Below are 6000 nucleotides of genomic sequence, written 5' to 3' on the forward strand. Positions count from 1 at the left end.
GAGTAAAAGAAGCCAGACAAAAAAAATAAGTGCATATGGAAGGATTCCATTTATAAAAATTCTAGAAAATGCAAACTAATCTATAATGATAGAAAGCAGATCTTCATTTGCTGGGGGACAAGGGAGGAGGGTAGGGATTATAAAAGGGCATACGGAAACTTCTTGGGGTGATGGACATGTTCATTATCTTGAGTGTGGTGATGATTTCATGAGCAGATACAGAGTTCATCAGATTGTACCCTTGAAGTATGTGCAGTTTGTTGTACATTGGTTATACTTCAAAAAAGACGGAAAAAATAAGACTACTCCAAAAGAATGAGATAGGCAGTGCTGTTCATTACTCTTGAGCAGTAGGAAGAACATCAGACTACAGTAATAGCTCATCTTCAGCACCATGCATGGCCCGTGCCAACCATGATGTGCATTATCTCATTAAGTCCTCATGACAGCCTTAGGAGGAAAGGCAGGTGTAGAGACAATGAATAGTTTGCTCAAATTCCTTCAGTATGTAGGGGGTAGAGCTGGAATTGGGCCCACATCAAAATGGCTCTACAGACTAATCTCTTAAGTCCAAAGAAGTATTTAGGCCTGGCTTTGCCACTAAACAGCCAAGTGACAGAGTTAGGAGGGTCTCCATGAAAATATCCTTCTGAGGACCTGAACACCTCTCAAGCAATATCTCTTTATACTAAGGCTTTCCCCTTTTTGGTGGCAGGGTGGGGGGTTTCACCAAATTGTTTCCAAAATTAGTCAAAGCTTGTAAGTCTTAAATAAAAAGCTGGCTAATGCCATTTAACTATAATGTGGCAATTTGAATGTTTGAGTCACTATGAAACATAAAAGTGCATTTGACTTTACACTCCATACTTTTAATGAGTTTTTTTTTAAGATTTTTTATTTATTTGAGAGAGAGAGAGAGAGAGCACAAGCAGGGGGAGGGGCAGAAGCAGACTCCCTGCTGAGCAGGGAGCCTGATGCGGGGCTCGATCCCAGGACCCCGGGATCATGACCTGAGCCAAAGGCAGATGCTTAACTGACTGAGCCACCCAGGCGCCCCAGCCACTCCATGCTTTTCAAGAATGACGGGTCACTGGGGCCCCTCACTGAGAGTCCCTCATGGTCACCCCTCTGGGCATCAGAGGTCACAGCCTGTCCACATGGACAGTGCCGCTGATGCTGAATTTCTGAGCCCCACAGATGGAAGGGCTGCTCCTCTCCCTACCAGAGGAGAAAGTAACCAGAATCTTAGGGCTCTTAGCTCTTCTCCATATCCCAGTGCTCCATCCTGCCTGGAGGAGGGGTAAGAAGCTTTTCTTTCTCTCTTGCTGGGTCTTGGGCTTGTTGTACCCACACCTCATAAGCCTGCAAGTACTTAAGTCTCAGTTTTCCCCAGTTAGTAGGAAAAGAACCTGCTGCTAACTTCCCGCTAGCACTAAAATAGTATCCCTTCATCAGACTAATGCCATGACCTTGAGCAAGTCATGTCAGCCTTCCTTGTACCAGTTCCCTCAGATACAATAAAAATAACAAGTCATTAGTTAAATGACATTGGGCAAATCATCTAACCTCTCTGTGCCTCATTTTTCTCATCTGTGAAATGGGACTAAAAATAGTTGTTTTGTGTCATATGGTTAGTCATATGACTTACATAAGCATTAAATGAAATAATACAACTGTTAGCTGTGGCTGATCATTCCTGTGCCATTTACAAAGAGCTTTAGGTGTTCGTTTTGTACCCATGTTACAGAGGAGGGGCCCAATGTCCAAGAAAGCTAAGTAACTTGCTTAGTTAGTGAATACCAGCTGGAACTTGAGCCCGGAATTGACTACGTGATGGGAAGCTCCCTCCCACTCTAGCATGAGGTGCTTTTTCTTCTTTTTGACACTGGCAATGTTAACTCCGCAATTTCCTTCCTTACAAGGTCTCCCAAATCCCACTCACAACTCTTGGATTGTCAGGGAGATGAAGAGAGAGAGGGCAGAGTCCCCGATACAGGACACTGCCCCCTATCGGCAAAGAAATGAAGGTGGGAGTGGCAGGAGGGACCACAGGAGGCAAGTCCAGTAACTTCCCTAAACTGAAACCTCAGTAGCTTCCCTAACTAGCAGTTCACTTCCGCTCACCTGGAGTCCACTTACCCCTGCAAAACAGGTTAATTTCCCACTTCCAAAAGTATCTTTTTTTTTTTTTTTAAAGATTTTATTTATTTATTTGAGAGAGAGAGAATGAGAGAGAGCAAGCACATGAGAGGGGGGAGGGTCAGAGGGAGAAGCAGACTCCCTGCCAAGCAGGGAGCCCGATGTGGGTCTCAATGCGGGGACTCCAGGGTCATGACCTGAGCCGAAGGGAGTCGCTTAACCGACTGAGCCACCCAGGCGCCCCCAAAAGTATCTTTTGCTGGTGAGTCTGAGAACTTTTTTCTGATTTGAACTCTGAAGCTATTTGGAACTGGATGTAAAGCATCCCCAGCAATCTTCAATCAACGGCAATCCCGAAGGACACTCAGACATTTGATTTAGAAGCATCTTTGTGAACCAGACTAAAAATCTGGGATAGCAGTGCTAAAACTATAACTTCTGAATCTTCTTTATTTACTGCGGCAAAATCCCAAACCTTATCTGTCCATTCGGTGGTCTAATTAAGAGGAACATTTCTCAGGAACAAATATGTGGAACTGAGTTTGCCTTCAACAGTGAAAGCAGAAGGAACAGCTAGTGTCTGCTCCCTGTCGGCGCCTTAATACTCCGAGTTCTGGCTTCTTGGTGCAAGAAAGAGAAAGCCGCTTGGACTAATTTAAATAAAACAGTCATGGAAAGAGTGAGGGGTATCTAAAGGTCACAAGGTTATACACTTATATCCACATTCTTTTTCTTAAAGAATATATTCTTAAAGCTGCATAAGCTTTGAGCCCCACCCAAGCTGGACCATTCCTGTGCTCCAGGCCTTGGTTCTCTGCAGAATGGCCTCCTCCGCTGGCCTACCGACCTGTGTGCGGTGTCTGAAGTATCTGCCTGAGGCTAGACTCCATGTACCATTTAGGACAGGGCCTGGGGACATCACCTGGAGTAGCTGCTACTTTCAGCTCAGGTCCTAGATAGAAAGGATCTCACCAGTTGTTGGCCAACAATACCTTGACTCTCCCCTCATCCAATCACCTGGAAGAGTGTAGGGGAGAGGAATCCATTGGTATAAAAATGCAACTGTCTTTTTAGCATAGCCTTTGAGTGAAGGGGATACCCAAAGAAGGGAGACCCAGATTGTGTTAACCACAGTGGGAAGCATCCTACAGGGAAAGACCCTGAAGAAAATGATCAAGTCCTCAAATTGCTCTTCCTCCTCTTTCTTTCCCTTTCCTTCCCTCACAGGTGGCAGTATGGCTAAGGGCTAAGGGGCAGCAGGGCCAAGGAGGTGGTGCCTGGCTCATGGCCCAGGAAGCTGCTATGGGGCTGAGATGGTGGAGGCAAACCTGGAAATTCAGAGGCTGCTGGCCTTGTCAAGAGATGGGAGACATAAGGGGGAGTGAGTGGAGAAGTAAATATATTGAGGCTGACTGGAGCTAAGTTTCTCACTGTTGGAGAAGGGATTTACAAGTAGGGAACAGATGGGGCGCCTGGGTGGCTCAGTCGGTTAAGCGGCTGCCTTCGGCTCAGGTCATGATCCCAGGGTCCTGGGATCGAGCCCCGCATCGGGCTCCCTGCTCTGTGGGAAGCCTGCTTCTCCCTCTCCCACTCCCCCTACTTGTGTTCCCTCTCTCCTGTCTCTCTCTCTCTCTGTCAGATAAATAAATAAAATCTTTAAAAAAAAAAAACAAGTAGGGAACAGAGAACGATAGAATCCTGAGGTGATGGGTTGTCATTGGAAGTGTTGGTGTAAACCTGTGGTCAGACGGAGACAGGGATGGAGACAGAGAGATGACAGAGATAGGTAGGCAGGCAAGTAAAAAAGAAGAGGTAGCTCTTCTTCATCATAAGATGTCAACAAATATAGAAGGAATGATGGCAATCAATTATCTCTTTTGGGCAGCCATTGTAGGGGCTGTTGATGAAGGCATGAACAAATGCTAAGGCAGGGTGGAGTTTTCCTAAGGAACAAGATATTGGCATAGCCCCAACCAAATTTTGTGGTTAAAAAATACTTGTCAACCACAGAAGGGCAAATGGTGAGTTGATGGTAGAGAAGTCTGGCAGACACCACCTTGACCAGATGGATGATTGAGGATCCATCACAGTGGTGTGAAGAGTTGACTGTGAGCCCTCTGATGAAATGCACCCCAGCCTCATTTTTGTGCTTTCCCTGTTGAAATGCATGGCCTGAGTCTAGGCATGAGGAACCACTGGAAAACCCCAATGAGAGATCCGTACTCTTTATAAACGGCCAAGGTCAAGAAAGAGAGGGAAAGACTGAGGAACTCTCCCACACTGAAAGGAAATCAATGTGATAACCAGAGGCAGCATGTGATCTTGAATTTGTCTTGAACCAGGCAAGAAAAGGAAACATTGTTGGAAGAGTTGGCAAATTCTGGATGAGATCTATGAATGGGATGGTCCTGTCACCGCAGTATTTCCTGATTTGGAGGACTTGTGGCAGTTACTGAGGAGAGTATCCTTGATTTAGGGAAGTACAGGCTAAAGTATTTAGGGGTATGAGGGATCATGTCTGCAACTTGTCCTCCAATAGTTCAGGAAAAGAATAATGATAATGGGTAGATACATGAAGACAGAGACAGTAGTGGAGGAAATGGGGTATCATGTTAACAAATGGGGAGTCTGTGTAAAGCTATAATAAAGGAAGTAGGTATGTCCGGGTAGATCAAGTATATATAGAAGGTATCTAAAGGAAGTTCTTGGTACTCTTCTTGCAATGTTCCCATAAGTTAAAGGACTTCAAATTATAAAAATTTGTTTAAAAAGCAACCAAGTTCTAAAATTTCTATCCATGCCCCAAACTCTTGATAAAGGGGAAGGAGAGCTTCTTCAGCGTGCTGAGCAGAGCCTCTGAGAAATTCTAGCCATTATCCACCTCAGTGAAGTGAGTATACCCCCCCTCTTCTGCTGACCTCTGCAAAAAACCCCAAAAAACAAAAAACAAAAACAATAGAACAAAACAAAACAACAGCAACTAAAAGAAAGCCAAATAAAGTAAATTTTTAAATCTCTCATGAGAATAAACAAGAAACTGGTCCTGCTCTGGTAAGACGGTGTGAAGTAAATCCTTTGTTTCTCGAAAGCAAACAACAGATTCATGCCAGAAATAGAAGGCTTCTAAAATGTTCAAAGTAAGCACCTCTCGCAACAGTTGGAGCTGATCAGTGCCGAGGCAAAATCACTGTCCATAATTTCTTCATTTACTTCAGCCCTGTTACAAATACTGACACCGAAGAAGAGAGCCTGGCAGAGCCTAAGGAGCCCATGCTTGGGAATCAGGCACGGCTGGGTTCGAATTCGGACTCCTCCACTTTCCAGCTGTGCGTCTTCAGGCAAGTTACGCAACCCTTCTGGACCTTGGTCCCTTGGCCTGGAGGGTGTGGATAAGAGCAGCTGCTTCCTACGGTTGTGGTGAGGCTGAAGGAGCTATCACAGGGCAAGCATCCTGCATTTGAAAGACCTTCAATAAATACCTGTCACCTCGCTTTCTGTGAAACACGGAAAAACGTCAAGGCCCACCCGGATCCCTGGGCCATACTTTGAGAACCATCTCAACAGACCCCGAGGCACTTTGCCAGCTTCATTTGCATCTCTCCAAGCCCAGGACTCCAGGAGGCGGTGATTTCTTGCCTTCACCCGAATGACATTTCTTCTGCCTGTCTTTCTTTCAACCAGACGTCCCTTCATCTCATGGCACGGAGTCCCGGCAATGCTTCTGACATGCTCAAATTTATTCTTTTCCCTTGAAGACATTTCCCTGCACTCCTCATGGCCTATAAGCTGGGGAGACCAAGAGGAAACATGTTCATCTGTCGCAGCCTGTCTGCAAAGAGGAGCAACGCGGTAAGAAATTGG

Source organism: Halichoerus grypus, chromosome 7 (genome assembly GCF_964656455.1).
Source record: "Halichoerus grypus chromosome 7, mHalGry1.hap1.1, whole genome shotgun sequence".
NCBI lineage: Eukaryota > Metazoa > Chordata > Mammalia > Carnivora > Phocidae > Halichoerus > Halichoerus grypus.